The sequence below is a fragment of the Zalophus californianus genome, chromosome 7, assembly GCF_009762305.2.
Source record: "Zalophus californianus isolate mZalCal1 chromosome 7, mZalCal1.pri.v2, whole genome shotgun sequence".
NCBI classification, from domain to species: domain Eukaryota; kingdom Metazoa; phylum Chordata; class Mammalia; order Carnivora; family Otariidae; genus Zalophus; species Zalophus californianus.
The window spans coordinates 128,154,428-128,172,088 of NC_045601.1; the positions used below are offsets into that span (position 1 = coordinate 128,154,428).

Sequence of the window (17,661 nt, forward strand, 5' to 3'; positions counted from 1 at the left end):
CAAAGTTAAAGCTCTTCCCCCTGTTTCTTTAGTGACCTTGTGGGCCCAAAGAAATATAAGCTGGCTGCCTCTTTCTTATGGGCCTCTTTTTGTGAGATACCCTCCTTCATCGCCTGCATCACTAGAAAGCTTTAATCTGCAATTCCTTTGACTGGGCATCTACTTCCCCACAAAGTGACTGAATTTCTGCACAAAGTCACCTTCTTATCTAGTGACCAACTAGATTGGTCTCCTGTTTTTCCTGGGTGTTTTGGGGGAAACTGATAAGTCTCCATTTTACTACTGGTGTCAGCCTCCAGGTTCTTTTCACTATGATCTCTCCCTTCCAGGAGGATTTATGTAGGCAAGATGTAAGACGCGCCCAGCCTCGCTCTGTTTCTTGAGTGGACCTCATCCGGTCCATGGGAAAAACTTCATGTATTCTTTGTCCAGATGCATTCTGGGAGACCCAGTGGAACATTTCATTTGTTCACCGTCAGGGTAGATAACCAGTCATTGGGTATCATTCTTTAGATTTCTCGAGCTTAAATCAGACACCAGACCACTTTCCTCCTTAATCTCCAAATGGTCCCATTGGTGGATGGGCCTCTTTTCTGGCTGGGGATGAGGAGCCACACACCTAATATCTCCCTTTTGGGCAAAGACACGGCACAGTTCTTGCCAAGAGAACCACTGTCTCGGTTCAAATTTAACCCAGCTTCTTGAAGTGAATGTTTTAGCCTTTTAGGTCTAGCTCTCCAGCTACCACTTTGCAAGTTCTGCATAGAGGACCTACTAATGTATTTTGGAATGTGGAAGTGGTTGGCACAGGGCTTCTGCATATAGTCAGGCAGGCTGTGCCTTGCAGAGCCCCGGAGCACCATTCACCTCCCAGTCACTGTGGACAAACACAGTGATGATGATTTTTTCATGACTTTTCTTAACTCATACAATTAAGGAAAATAAACGGTTACCTATTTTTTAGTCACATAAAATCCTCTTTTGATCTAGTTGGCAACTTAGTTTGTCTTGGGTCTTCAGAGAAACTGAGACATCCCTTGTAATTAGGAGCATTTTAAAAACTTGAGTGTTTAAATTTATAAAATGTGATGAAGGTAACTTGGATATATTTAATTTCTTATTATTATCCCTTCAATACCAGTGCAAGTTCATCTTTGTTGGTTTTTAATAATTCATTTGCTCATTCTGACTGAGAGCTTTTTAATTTAATTTTTAGAAAGTAAATATGAGAAAGAGGGATTTGAATTTCAGTTATTGTTTGCATTCATATATTCTCAAATTGGTTAAGTTCAGTTTCCTTAGTTGCTTTACATTTCTCATCAATATTTCAAAGCATGTGTGTCCACAAATCTTCATTTTAATGTAATTTAGTATTCTAGGCTTTATTCCTTTGAATGAAATATGGAGTGATATTTTTCTATAAATCTGGCTATTATACATACAGGTTTATAATTATGTAAATTAGTCAAAGCCTTTTTGTGACAGTTGATTTTCTCTTAAAATTTTCAGTAATGTATTTTTTTTGATCCAAAACCAAAGGACCTACAGGGAAATTTAAATTATTTAAATTATCTCAATTAAGGGAAATATTTTTGAATTTATAAATCTGACGATTTAATCTTGTAGTTGCCCTTCATAACACTTGCAAGGCTTAGGAAAATCATGAAGAGAAATTGCATTTCATTCTAGAAACTGTGGTAGAAATCTCTGGAGTTTATCTTTATAATTTCTCATTCTTCCCTGTAAGAATCAACCAATGCTCATTCCACTATCTATGAATAATTTTAGTTGACAATCAAAATATATTAACCCCAAGTGACCTCAAAGCACTGAAACCCATTGTTTCTTATTCTAAAGGCTGTTTGGCAAACGCACTTAAATCACTTATCCACCACAAGAATTCTTACAAATGAAAAGCTCAGTGGACTCTTCTATAAGATACTTACTAGGTATTTTAACCTATGATTTCTGAATTAAATTGCATTTTATCTTGCTGATAGACAGTATAGTAAATTTTCATTGCATAAGACCTGATTTTAGAGCTGATTGTGAAGACAATCCTGTTCAGATTCAACAGTAAAAATTAAGGCTCCCTCCACCTTCGGCCAGAAGAGGGAAGTAGCTGACTGCATCTGAAACATACATGCAGTGATTCTGACCAACTTTTTAACTTCAAATTAATCACCATTCAACAATATGATAGTATGTATATCTTTTAAATGTCACTTTGTAAAAGTACAGATGTAACAGTAATATATTTTTTGTTTCATTAACTTACTCCTTGAAGTGATTGTTTTCTCTTAGACTCTGTGTGTTTTGAAATTTACAGAATGTTTGCCAGCTGCTGATCAGGAGCTGTGCTTTAGGTCAATTGTTACCAATGGATTTGAAAATCGTTGTTGCCCACCTTACTGTTTAGGGTGTAAACTTTTGCTTGTGATATTGTTATTTCTTAGTTACTCTACACAGTTAAATGCAAACCTATGTCAACATAGGATGTTATATATCGTTACCTCAAATATTGTCTTTACTAATACGTTTTTATGTCTTCTGATTTTTAAATATTTATTTATTTATTTATTTTTTAAGATTTTATTTATTTATTTGACAGAGAGCACAGGTAGGCGGAGCGGCTGGCAGAGGCAGAGGGAGAAGTAGGCTCTCTGCTGAGCAGGGAGCCCGATGCGGGGCTCGATTCCAGGACGCTGGGATCATGACCTGAGCCGAAGGCAGCCTCTTAACCGACTGAGCCACCCAGGCGTGATTTTTACCTCAAATATTGCTTATATTAATATAAATTTTTACCTCTTCTAAGTTAGGAAGGATTCACTCTTTTCAATTGCCATTCTTATTGTCCTGTTCTGGCTTTATATCTGGTAATATATTTGGTAATGCTTTAAGTTCACCTAAAATGTTTTCCTGACTTAGTTTGTACTCTAAAGGTCGGGTTGGGAAAATTTGGGAAAAGTTGGGAAAATTTTCTGGATAATTCAATAAGAAAAACAAAAACAAAAACAAATTAAGCACCTATTATTGAGTAAACATAGGCATTTAGGTATTTCTGTGTTGATCATTGTACACATTTCCTTTTTTATTTTAAGTTTACACTAACTGTAAACATGACAACAGAATGCTAAGAATTTGGTCATTTTGCCTCATGATGTACTGTATTTATTTAAGCCTTATAGGAATAGGCTTACCAGATGACCCACTGAAAATCTGTTGCTATTTGCTGTTACAAACCTAGTTTTAGTAGGATGATTTTGGTATTTAGTTTCTTCACTGTATTTTTTTTCTTGAGTATATTTAGTTTTTCTTTCTTTTCTTCTAATTTAATTTCCAAATTAGAAACACTTTTATAAAGATCCTAAAAGAAAAACATATACCCAAAGAAGTCTCAAAAAATCATTAGCTCAAAATCTATACTTTGTGAAAGTGAATAGACCATTTGTGACACATTCAAGTGGCCACAAATTCTTTGAGATTTCTCTCATCAAGAAGTGGGGTTCTTGTGTTCCTTCCACTCGAATCTAGGTAAAGTCTATATACTCCTTTGACCAGCAGTGTATAGTGGAAGTGAAGTGGTATTGGGTTTTTGATCAGGAATTTAGGAGACTGGTAACTTTTGCTTCTGGTCTCTCAGAATACTTGCTCTTGGACCCAGCCGCAATGCTATGTGGAATCCCAAGCAGCTCTGTGGAGGGTCATATGTGACCAGGAATTGAGGCCCCTGGCTGAACAGATTGACAGCCAATACCAGGGTGCCAGCCATGTGAGTGAGCCACCTTGAAAATATGCTCTCCAGCTCTGTCCAGCCATCCTAGCTGTCATGACATGGGGCATGGGTAAGTCATCCTTCTTGAACATGGCTCACATCACTGATTTGTGAGCAAAATAAATGCTTGGTTTTGCTTTAAGCCAGCAAGTGTTAAGGTGGTGGATTATACAGTAGTGCATAATTTTTGATACACAATCTTCTTTCAAAGAAGTTTATTCATAGTGAATGATATAAAGTTAGCAATTCGGTCTTCTAAAGCTTTTTATACCGTGAGGAGGAAAATGAAGCCATGTAGGCTTGCAATTAATATTAGGGGAGATAGGAAACTAGTGCTAAAATTTAAGTCTTATACTCTACAACAGCACTTCTGGATTGAAATATGGGTTACTTCATTGGTCCCAGACAATGTCAGTAAATTTAGAGTTTGTACAGGGTACTTAGGATGTGATTGTTCCATGTTACCATTGGTGTGTAATTTGCCCCCCATATGTGGATAATAAAGTTGGCATGAATTTCAGAAACACTTGTAAAAAAATGGTTTTATTGTATAATGAAGTTCCAAATTTTTTCCCCAAAATTTGAACTAGCATACTACAACTAAAGCAAAGAGCAGTAAAAGTTAAATAATACCCAGTTTTTTCTTTTCTGTTTGAAAAGAGCAGACAAAATGAGGAGACTCCCACAGACATTTCTAATTCTTTTAGAACACACATTCTCATTTTCACACTGATTTATTTTTATAAAACAATTCTCCTTAGGGACCAAAATACACATTTATACTTAGAACAGTATTCCTAAAACTTCAGCAGCCATCAGAATCATCTGGAAGGCTTATATAACATAGACTGTAGGGACCTAACCCCAGAGTTTCTGATTCCTTAGGTTTGAGGTAGGTCCCGAGAAGTTACATATCTAAGTTCCCAGACAATGTTGATGGTGTCAACTATATGGTGTCAACTAGAGTCACCACGTTAGACATTAGGTCCTCAGACCTTTTTCATCTTATAACTGAATGTTTGTTCCCTTTACCAGCTTCTCCTTATCCTCCCCCCGCCAAACCCCCCCCCGCCCCAGCTCCTGGAGACTGCTTCTCTACTCTCTGTTTGTTTTTTCAGGATCTTTTTACCTTGACCAATTTTAAATGAATATGTAACCTAAAACAGAAATGGTGCTTCAGGATAAAATTTCAGTATCAAGAAATGTCAAATCATATTAACCGACTTGAGTATATATCAATTAGTTTTTGTCTAATCCAAAACTACTTGGTGGGCAATCAAGGACAGCATATCACAAAGTTATCACTCTCCCCAAAATATAATGCTTTCTTCAGAAAAACCATCTTTTAGTCCCCCTGTGATGGAGACAATGGTGGATAAATTAACAGGAACTCAAAACAAAAACATGGCTACAACATGAACAAGTAATACAAAAATGCATGAAACCAAAAAATAAGCCCCTGGAGTTAACATTAATCTCTTTATTAGGTATCAAGTTGACATATTAGAAAATCCAAAAACTATATATATATAATATTATAAATATATATATAAATCAAATATTTTGAGTAAGTAGAACATCTCAATTTTGAAGTAATTTTTAAAGTAAATTTAGGAAGTTAGAAAATGGTTGAGAAATGATAAAATAGACTCATATTTCAAACCGAATATAAAGACTTGTACTGAGCAGGAAGCAAATTGAACAAAAAAGGAATTCGGTGTGATGAAAGACAGCCTACTGCTTCAGTAGCCAAACAAATCCAGAATCATCATGAAGCATACAATCTTCGATGGGTTTCTATGGCTTCCGTTGGAGCCGTTCAAATCTTTTACCAAAAATAGCTAAACATGGGCATAATAGCAACATGTTTATCATCTTCTTGGTTCAAGCAATATTCACACATTCCTCCTTACCTTTCGGTAGCTGGAATAGGTTTAACCCTTTAAAATAGAGTAACACTGTTTACCACTGCAAGAAGGATGCACAGTAACACTTCAAAATCATGACAACTCTTTTTAAAATGTAATTCATTTAATTAGGGTGCCTAAAGAAAGAAATCCAGAAAAGGAGAGCAGAAACCTTTCACTGTGACGTTTTTCACAAATTTAGATTCTAATCCAGTAGTTAAATAATGCTTGTGTCAAAATAGTGAGCTAACTTTCTGCAAAGGGCGTCTTTGAACTGGTTTTTACTTGTGGAGCTGTTTTGTGTACTAAAGATTATCCACTTGTCAAGATGCCATCCTGAAGCCCAGATGAGTAGCTAAAGCTCATTCTGTTTGCCCTCGGGACAGCTAAGCTTTGCATTTTTGATGACAATGGAATGCAGTAGTTTATGTCAGGGGCGTGTGTGTGTGTGTGTGTGTGTGTGTGTGTGTGTGTGTGTGTGTTGTTCTAAAGCTTCGGTTTGAGGTTCACGTTACTTAATTACAAAGTAAGCATGAAGCAGGGGAACACCCTTTACAACTACCCTGCACTTTTCATTTTAAGGTCATGCATCTTGCAAAAATCTGATCTTGTCTTCATTTTAGTTCTAGGAATAGTTTATATAAGAACCATTTCTGAAATGCAACAACACAGATGTTTAAAATATTACACCAAGTTCTTCTGCTTGCCTCAAGTAGAGAAATATTGTATTTCTTACTTTTGATTGCATTTTGGAATTTACGAAAGCAAATGGAATCCTAAAGGTCTTCTACAGTTATCCTATTAAGCAACTATAAAACTTGAGAAACTGACTTTCTGTGTCTATAAGTTCACTCAGAATTCTGGGGACAAAAGCTTTGTTCCACAGAAAAGAAACTCTTGTTGATTAAGCTTGAAGTTTTTTTTTTTTTTTTTGCGATTATTATCAACAGCAATTCAACTGATAATCACTGAATAAAACAATATAGTTTCTTGATCTCATGACCCTGAGATCATGACCTGAATGAGATGAAGAGTCCAACACTTAACCGACTGAGCTACCCAGGCACCCCAAAACAATACTGTTTCTTAAGTAACCTTATTAAGTAGTATGTTTTATAATGCTTAAATAGTTAAGCAAAACATTTGTGTCAAACCTTGGATATATATAATTCAGGTGATCTGTTTCTGAGAATACAGCCAAAATAGGGAGAAAACACAGTGGAATAATAATGAAAAGAGCAGTCTTAAATCTGCCATTAATCCAAAGCCCTTAAATGACTTTGTTGAAGTTTCTACATATATATAAAAATTGGACTAGATCTTTAAAATTTAATATCTAAAAATTCTATGATTAAAAAGTGATCAGATCCATATTAGAGAAAACAATCTAATACAATTCAGGAGGTTTGAGTGTCCTCCACGCACCCTTCTTGCCCCCTGTTCTCCCTAATTTCTTTTCTCGATTTTCTCCTTTCTCTTTTCCTTCTCCCCTCCCCCACCTCTCCCTCTTTCTCTAACTTCTCTAACTTCTTTTCTTGCTTCTTTTCTCTTTTCTTCCTCCTTCCCTCTCTTCTTTCCTTCATTGTTTAGCTTATGGATCCTGCCTTTAATAAAAGTGAATAAATTATACTAACATAGAGCATGAGGAAGTTATATTAACAGCTTAAAAGAGAAGAGAGGGGAATAGGCAAGACGCAGTTCAAAGAAGTGATAAGTATCTTGGATTAGAAAACAGCAGTCTTGGTAGAGCCACTTTATTTTTTTAGTTTTTATTTATTTACTTCAGAGAGAGAGAGATAAGGAGCATACACACAGAGGGAGAAGGAGAAGTCGACTCCCTGCTGAGCAGATAGCCGTAAGGATGGATGCAGGGGCTCCATCCCAGGACCCTGGGATCATGACCTGAGCCAAAGGCAGATGCTTAACTGACTGAGCCACCCAGGCATCCCGTGGGAGAGCCACTAAATGTGGCACCAACAAGAGGAAGACAGGGAGCTCTGAGCTGCAGGATGTGGACCTCCGTGTCAGAGATGACTTGGCGAGTGATGGAGATTGAAAATCATATTTAGATATTTAGAACTACCCGGACCACAGCCACTCACCAACACTTTAGAAACTCCTTTGCCGACAATTCACGTTCTCTAGAACACTCGTCTCAGCACAAAGAACTCCCAGAAGAGAATTAGTGTTCTACTCATGCAGTAAAATTAGTGGGGGCAAAAAGCAAACAAATCCTTGTCATATAAACAAAACTTGTCCTATAGAACATGTAGGGCAGGTGGGAGGCAGCCCAGTACTGTAAAAAATTCACAGCCCTGATATTGACTCTTACGAGCTATTTGACGTATGACAAGATTTTCTTTTCTTTTCTTTGATTCTCAATTTCCTCATGCATAACATGGAGGTTATACTAATTCCCACGTAGGGATGATGTGAGGATTAGATGAAGCAACACTGCAAAGCACCCCACATAGTACCTGAAAATAATGGGTGCTCTTCCTTCAGGTTTTCCTTTTTTCCCCTTTTACCTGTCCCCCTTTTCCTTGCTCTCGATTCCTTCCCTTACCCTTTTACCATGGAAGGAACAGAAGTTTGCAATTAAGAGCCCTTAACATCCAAATGTTCTGTTGAGTTGCTCCTCAATGTCTTTGGGCCTTTGTGGTTGGGCGGTTCTTCCTAAGACTCCCTGCTGACCTCAGTTTCCAATGTCCTGGACCCATGAGTGGATCTCCAGAGTGCTGTGGGGGCATTTTTAAGATTTTCTCCTCAACCAGTTGGTTTTTATCCCCTTGGGGACTCTAATGTAATTCCTGGAACTAAAGCTTCCCTACGGCTATTCATTGACAATGACAGACTCTTCTTCTTTTTTTTAAAAAGAGTATGTCTACCAGGAAGGAACGATGAGGCCTCTTCTAGGAATAGAGGGGCAAACCGAGACATGAGTTTTTGCTGCTTATATCGCAGAACCACTGGGTTAACACTGAAATTATTTTTTCTGAGCATGTTGTAGGATTTCATTATATGTAAAATTTACTATGAAATCATTCAATGGCACCTCTTGGTTTAATTCAGATTGATATCTTTAATAATCTCAGTAGAGATTCTATCTTGGGCACTGATTTCAAAGTGTGTCTCAGAAATACCTGAGAAGAAGAGGTCCGTTTGGATCCAGCCATTGAACCCAACCAAGGGTTCCACACCATTTGACAATTAGTTTAGTTTATGAGCGGTGATACCTGTCATTGGTTTGTAGTTTAAAGAATGCAAAATAGAGATTCTGCCAAAGAAAGTGCTACCTGAGATAGGGCAATATTCCAAATCCATCAGGATGAAATAAGGGACTAGAACAAGGGACTAGACTTTTTTTGTTGATAAGAGAGCAATTTTGATGTTTGGCCTTGGGAAAATGTTGTAGTTGTTCCTGCTGAAGAAAAAAACAAAAACAAAACAACAGTTTAAAAGTAGAAGTTGTCCCTGGATACAGTTTATCAAAAAGCAATAAATATATCTGCCATGACATATCCTTACAACTTTATTGAAACAGTTGCTGAGACTCTGAATTGTTTTCAAGATCCCTGTGACTAGCTCCGTAGCTGTCACTGGGAGGACTGTGCTCTTTCTGTGGAACATCGAGAAATGAACACAGGGGGCAACTATCAGGACTCCACAGCCTGGCTCTCCACAGAGTCTGGCTGGGCTTCCCATTACTTGCAGGCTTCTGAAGGAGCTGAGGAGGCAGCTCATGCTGTCAGGCACAGTCACCATGCCAGTTCCTTTGAAAGCTTGAAACATTCCTTCTGTGCTAGAAGATATGCAAAGAGTGGTCTTCATGAAACACAGTGCCATGGACATGGATCTGGTAGGCTCTTTGCACATAGAAAATGTCATCTCCAGAATGGAACAGTACATGTGTTGCTAAGAGATATTAGACATCATTGCCACAGCCAATAGTTCAGAATCATCTGGTGATCTAACATGACTGACTATAACTGTCACTGAAGATCCTAAATTGTTTTATTATTTTGAAAACTTCTCAAAGGCAGTGTAATGAGTAGTTGAAAGAGTGGGCTCATGTTTCTAAGTTTACTTCGAACCTATCAGTAAAAAAAAAAAAAACTCAATATTTTTGTTCTAATTATATCTAAGTAATATAATCTCTATCCAGATAACCCAGTACTCTGTATAATTGAGAAGCAGAGGTCTAGATTTTTGAGGTACCTCCCTAAGGTACCTCCATAAGCCATTAGTCCCATGAAATCTATCACCAAGAAGGTGGTCAGCCCAAGGAAACACCTTGAGATGATTTGTTTGAGGAGATTTGTCAAAAGGATGCTTGCATTTCTTGCCATTCAAAATTACAGAGTTAAGGGGCGCCTGGGTGGCTCAGTTGCTAAATGTCTGCCTTCGGCTCAGGTCATGATCCCAGGGTCCTGGGATCGAGCCCTGCATCGGGCTCCCTGCTCCACGGGAAGCCTGCTTCTCCCTCTCCCACTCCCCCTGCTTGTGTTCCCTCTCTATGTCAAATAAATAAATAAAATCTTAAAAAAAATGTCTACTTGTTAATGTGGCTCTATGTCAAGACTTGCTTTGGTTTTCATCTAGTTAACTTTAGCTGAGACTTGTAAGACTATCAAGAATATATTCTGAATATTTTTCTGTGACTATTCTCAAAATTTTGTTCCAAGATTTAGTTATGAGCTAAAATATGGGATTTTTTTCTTATTCTGAAGGCAATCTATATTTATTGTAGAAAACTGGAAAAGTGGAAAAACAAGTAAAAATGACTTGTAGTCTTACTGTTAAAATATGTCCACAGACTTTTAGTGTGTTTTCTTATAACTCTCTATGTGTGCACACACGCGTGTGTGTTTGTGTGTGTGTATACACATATGTACACACTTAGGACCAGACCGTATGTAGTGGCTTATCTTATGCCCTTTAAAAAACGAAACAAAACAACTTTACTTTACCATTATATGTTAAGCATTTCTCCAATCTCAAATATTCTGTAAGACATTATTTTTAATGTATGCATTATTTTTCAATGCTGTCATCATTTGGATAAACCATATTTTATTTATTTTTAGATGGCTTAAACTGTCTCCAATCTTATAAATAATGTTGCCATAAATGGATATGAACATTTTCAAGGCAGTATTACCAACTTTTCAGGAAGTTTCACCTGTGTGCACTTTGCCAGTGGTCGATTAGCCAGCACTGGTCTTACTGGCCCTGCAATGATTAACAGTGATTACTTTGGGGAGGCAATTAGGATATTGGTTAAGAGCACAGAGCTCCATTCTGCTACTCAGTAGCACAGTCTTTAGCAAGTTATTAACCTTTCTATGCATCATTTTCTCCATCTGTAAAACTGGGATTAAAATAATAAGTTCCAGAGTGTTGTAAGGATTAAATGAGAAAACAGATTTAAAGCTCTTAATATAACACTTGTCACATAATAAGCACAGGGTGCTCACTATTATTAATCTTGCAAACGATCGATACTTTGATAGGCAAAAGTATATATCACCATGATCTTGATTGGCATTAATTTATCCTTAGTGAATTTGAACATTGTTTCACAAGTTTCTTATTTTTTGTCTTTTGTATGATTAACTGTCTGGTCACACCATTTACTCACCATGGTAGCCACGGAGATGAGCTGCCCAAGGAACCATGTCAGGCAAAAAATTGTTGCTCCAGGAGCTAGAGTGCTTGCTGTCAGTCGGCCCCCTCAGCAGTCAGCCCCCTCAGAGATTACTTTAGCTGCAGAGGCTGCTGCCTCAGAGATCATCCACCTTCCTAGGGCGGCCCACATTCAGTGAATGATAGATGTGGAGCTATAAAGGAATGAACATCTTGGCCTAACTTGGGATAATTCCGAATGGCCATTCTAGCTGTAGAGCCCAACCACCCCCTCACCAATGTGGTGTGGGAGTCAATGCTCCCCCAGTGTGGAGTTAGCTGTCAGGTTTATATCAAACCTCCATTTCTCCTTCTGCCTTATCTTGTTCCACCCGCCCCACCCCCATAGATATTGATTCCAAGGACATGTCCAATTAAGCATCTTAAACACTAAACTTTGTCTCCACGTTGCTTTCTGGAGAATCCAAACACTGACACTCATTTTTCTCTTGGGGTCTGTATTTTTCTTGTTGACTTGTTATGGTTTTCTCTATATTAGGCTTATAAACATATGTCCTATTTATTACAAAAATTTTTCTGCTACTTTTTGTCATTTGATTTTGTTTCAATATGCTTTTTTGACAAAGAGAAGGTTTTAATGCTCAAACTATCAAGGCTATCACTTTTATTGCTTCCATGCTTTAAAAAATCCTTATATGATTTCATTCGTAACTCTTTAAATCACTGGGAATACATGTGGGTCAAAGATGTAAGTTGGGAATGGAAAAAAAATTGTGCCTCAATTAACCAAATACAGAAGCGCTATTTTATTAAATAAAATTTCCTTTACTGGTACAATTTTGAGTTACATTTTTAAAGTTACACCTATTACTTAAGGGACGCCTGGGTGGCTTAGTCAGTTAAGCGTCTGCCTTCAGCTCAGGTCATGATCCCAGGGTCCTGGGATCGAGTCCCGCATCGGGCTCCCTGCTCAGCGGGAGTCTGCTTCTCCCTCTCCCCCTGCTCCTCCCCCTGCTTGTGCTGTCTCTCTCTCTCTCTGACAAATAAATACATAAAATCTTAAAAAAAAATAAAGTTACACTTATTACTTAAAAATTATTATATATCTTGTAGTTCATTCCATGACTATATTGATCAACTTTAGGCCAGTACCACATTACCTTTATTACCACAGCTTCATACTGCATTTATTAATTTTCTAGGATACTCTTTTTAGGATACTTTTTTCAGGGTACTCTTCTTTTTCAAGACATTTTTTCCCCACTTTTACACACCATTCTCTCAAGTGAGACTTAGAATCATTTTGTCAAGCTTCTATCCTGTTTCTCCAACCCCATCAAAATTCCTGTTGGGAGTTGGAATACATTTAATTGAATTAAGCCTAAAAATGAACTTGGGTTATGGTGAACAAACTCTGTAAATTTACTAACAATTATTGAATTGTACACTTAAAATGGGTCCGTTTTTTGGTATTGAAATTATACTTCAGTAGAGCTGTTTTTTAAAAATGAGTTTTTTTATGCAGAAACATTTTATCTTTAAGCCTTCTTTATGTATTTTTTAAAGAATTATTTATTCATTTAAATCGGGGAGGGGCAGAGTGAGAGGGAGAGAGAGAAACTCAAGCAGACTCCTTGTTGAGTGCTGAGCGCTGAGCCTGACATGGGGCTGGCTCCCAGGACCTCAAGATCATGACCTGAGCCAAAATCAGGGGTCAGACACTCAACTGACTGAGCCACCTATGTGCCGCAACCTTCTTTATATTTTTAATGATGTTAGTGGTCTTCACTTCCAGCAGGTTCTACCTGTTAACCATTTTTATTTTTTTTTAAGTAGTCTCAAGTGAGATACTGTGATTAAGTCCAGGGGCTGTAAAATCTGAAGAGTAGAATGAATAATGTGGCATCCATGTGATAGCCTGCTAAGGGGATAAAATGGCAGTAGAATCACTAGACAGTGTTTTTTCTGCAGGGGTCCCCATCACCAATGTCTTCAGGGCTGAGCAGTTCACGTGGATGTGCACAATATCTTGGGGGGAGACAAGAGAGCATGGGAAAAGCTCTGGACACTAAAAACTGGGTCCCACCCATGGAGCCATACCAATTTAGATTTTTTGAAGAACATAGTGACAGCCAATCAAACCACTCCTGTCATCTAAGTTCAGCCCACTGGCCTCTGATTTATAGCCTTGTTTTATGGTCACCTGAAATTCATATTGAGTTGCCTACCTTGAGAATTCATCAGCAACATGACCATAAAGGGAACAAAAATTCATCATAACACATGGTAACTGCTGAATTAGAGGGAGCTGGCATTTCTCCATAGTCTCCTCTAACCCAGAGATGACTTTTTAAGGAAAAAATATACCGTTGGGTATCTGGGAGAGCTACTGTGTATGAGAGAAGTCATGGGGTTCTATGCCAGCCCACTGAGTCCTTTTCTGTGCCTGGTTCTAGGCACCTATGATTCTTGTGCTGCTGCTTGTTCTTCACCAATTTTCCTACAACATCCATAAGGACCTACTTGAAAGACTTAATTCATACTCTAAATTGAAGTTAGAAAATGATCAAGATGTTTTTAAAATTTATTTTTAATTGAAATATAATTGACACATGTTACATTAATTTCAGGTGTACAACATAGAGACAACTCTATACATTATTCTGTGCTCACCACAAGTTAGCTACCATCCGTTACCATACAAAACTATTATAATACCATCAGCTATTCCCTATGCTGCCCCTTTTATCTCTGTGACTTATTCATTCCATTAGTGAAAGCCTGTATCTCCCACTCTCATTCATCCATTTTGCCCATTCCCCTGCTCTGGCAACCATCAGTTTGTCCTCTGTATGTATGGGTCTGCTTCTGCTTTTTTGTTTGTTTTGTTTTTTTTGATTCTACATATAAATGAAATCATATGGTATTTATCTTTCTCTGTCTGACTTGTTTCACTTAACATAACACCCTCTCGGTACATTCATGTTGGAAATGGCAAGATCTCATCCTTCTTTATAGCTGAGTAATATTCCATTATATATATAAATATAAAAATATGCTATACATTATGTAATACAATTTATAATAAATAAGTATATAAACCACAGAAGATGATCAAGATTTAAAATTCATTACTTGACTCCTTATAATTATCAAAATATATTTCTTCCTGTTAATATGTGGGTAGCAAATCTTGTGCAATGCTTAATAATGTAATCTTATATCATAGGCTTTTTGGTTAAAAACTATATATATATATAATTTTATAATTAATTAACATGCTTATTTTAGTAAATTATAAAAGGTCAATTATATTTTTACAACACAATTTCTGTATTTTTATATTTTAATTGACATGTAAGTCTTTTTCTTACCCAAAGACTCTTGCCCAATGGCTCACTGAAGGAACGAATATGAATTCATTCATATGGATTTGTGTTAGGTTGGTTCTGATTAGAAGGGGCTTATATCTTAAAATGATACATAACCTCACCAAATGAAAACACTACTATTTAGTACATTAATTTAATCTTTGACAATTAAAAATCTCAGCTTTGTCTTACAGTGTTTGAGAAGACATTTTGTTTACATAATATTTAGGATTGCCCAGTAAATTATATTCTCTTAATGTAATATGTTCTTTAATATTTTTCAAATTGTGAATGTCTTTATTTTTAAGTTTTAATTCAAAATATTGTATATGTTATACAAATGGAAAAGTGGTGACCAGTATCACTAAATTTTATAAGTAATACTTATCTTCTTACAAAAAATTTCATACAGCTTAATATATATTATTATTATATATTGTAAATGTTAATATTAATATATTATTATTATATATTATTATTATCTTTATAATTGATCCAGTTGATCTAATTACTTGAATTTTATGTTTCTCTTAAAATAGATCTCTTTCAGGGTCACAATAGTCTTAAGCTTCTTTTTTATTTTATTATATAAGACATTTCATAAAATTGGTTTTAATTAATGACACCATTAACCAAAATCTTCTCTGAATTATTTAAATCTTTAAATTACTTAAGTTATGGTAAAATTAAATTTAAGGCTTTGAACTTTATTTGGGGATTCACCTTCTACCAAAAATTCTCCTTCCCTGATACTATTATAATTATACCTCAGTCTGTATTTTATCACAGTTTTCCTAACAGATGAATAATTATCAACTAATGATCTCCTGAGTTAAATTTCATAACCATGACAAGCTTCCAGAAGGTGAATTGCTGAGAAATTTAAGAAGGCTTGACCAAACTTATAGACAAGTTGCTTACCAAAGGATACATTGACAAAAAACCTTGTGCTGTTGCCTTTAATGGGCAGAGTGCAAACCATTGTTCTAATAACACACACTTTTCAACACAGAGAACAAAGAAGGCATCATTATCATCATCAACCACTCCCACCCCACATCTTTACATTGACCACCATTTAAAAACTCAAAACAGGAACTCTACAATTTAATGAAATGTTGAACAAGTTTCCCATCCAAGTCCTCTATTATCTACTAAGACACAAAGGTATCCCAGCCCCAATAAGTAGTAGTCTTTGCTATCAACATCTTGATGGCATTTTTTTGTAAATAAAGAGACTTTCTTCCAAAGTACTTACAGGCTCTAAATTAACTGTTAACTGTAGCACAGCTATTTTTTCCTCTTCCTCAGAGTTAAAGTTTACTCCTTAAATCAAAAATAAAGAATTCTAAATCACAAAGGACTTGGCATATTTTAGAATGTAAGGAGACAGACAGCACCATAATTAATTTCTAAAAGATATAACAAATATTCTCATAGGTTAGTTTGAATCAATGAAAGCTTCTAGGACAGAAAAATTTATTGTTTTTGAAACTACTAAATATGAATTCTGAGTATTTTCCATTTGCTGTAACTATTTGTCAAAATTTGATAAAGTGAACTTTGCCCTCAAGTAGTCGATAGCTAGAGCATAAGCAAGAAGTCTGCTGTTACAGCTGATGGGAGTTTTAATTAGGATGGAGAATAGATGTCTAGGGTTGGGGATAAACTTTCCCACCAGTAGCAGTCTAAAGAAATAATATTGGATTGCTAAGATATTACTGTCATTACCATTTTCAAGGGGGAAAAGAGTGAGAAAACTCAAGGAAGCAAGCATTAAAACATCTGTCCTCCCTTATAGCTGATGAAATCCAAAAAGTTCTGGACCAACAACAATGCAAAATAGTAAGTCACTCTTTCTGAATTACAAGGAGATTATAGGTCACAACAAGCAATAACATTAATTTGTAAGATGTACACACAAAACACAAATAGAATGAGTGTGTTCATAAGCATCCTTAATGATTTTCATCAATTGACTGATATTGAATTTAGTGTCTGATGCCTTGAGAGAGTCTTCCAGTTTTAGAAATAATAATTTCTAACATTTATTCTTGGGCACCATGATAAGTACTTTATATATATTGTTTAACTCTTATATACTCTTTTTTTGGAGTTGGGGAAATTAAGCTTAGAGAGATTAAATAACAGCTATTGGGTGGTAGAGGTTGGATTCAAATCTAACTCTATTTACTCTTGATATCAGAGGGATACTAAAATTAGATACTTACTTCTGATGAATTTGGAGTAACATGGGCTTCTCACCTGTAAAATCTTGCTAACCTACCAAGAGAAAAAAAACCCTGAGATAAAGTATGTGAAAGAATAATGTCAGACTTTGGACATAAGGCAGAGCAGGGCAGTGATTCCTGAGAGAAGGGGGACAAAAGAAGGTAAGTGCTGTAATTGCCCTGGTGTACTACTTAGGGAGAGCCTTTAGGTCACAACACAGAAAGGGAGCAGAGACAGTGGTCAGACTTGGTGCTGTCTCAGTTGAAGGGTCCACACTGGGAATATGGAGAAGCAAGAGCAGCCAAAGTTAGCAAAGACTACCAGGTTGAAGAAAGCTGCAGAGAGAAAGAGATGCAGACATTTTCACAGGTTTCCTCTCTAGAGTACAACTGCTTTATCCATGCAAAGAACCCATCTGAGGCCAGGGAAAGAACCACCTGAAAAGGTTAGAGGCAACGATCTCCAGCATTTACACAGGGTCAGTAACAGTGCCTGTTCCCACCAGCCAGAGTGATAAAAATAAAAACAAAAACAAAACTCTAGTTGATAGGACATCTTCAGTCGGAACAATTAGTCCTAGACTAAATGCTACCTGCATCTCACCTTACAAAGCTTAAGGTATGCCTCAAAAGGATCAAACTGGTTACAAGTAAACTGATTGTATTCCAAATAAATTTCAAGGTTATTTATAGGAATACAAAATATCCAACATCCAACAAAGTAAAATTTA

At 36.5% G+C, this 17,661-nt stretch overlaps 1 pseudogene; it reads left to right on the forward strand.

The window, feature by feature from the left end:
* LOC113928073 overlaps positions 1-17,661 on the forward strand; it is a 134,917-nt pseudogene that overhangs the window by 49,258 nt on the left and 67,998 nt on the right.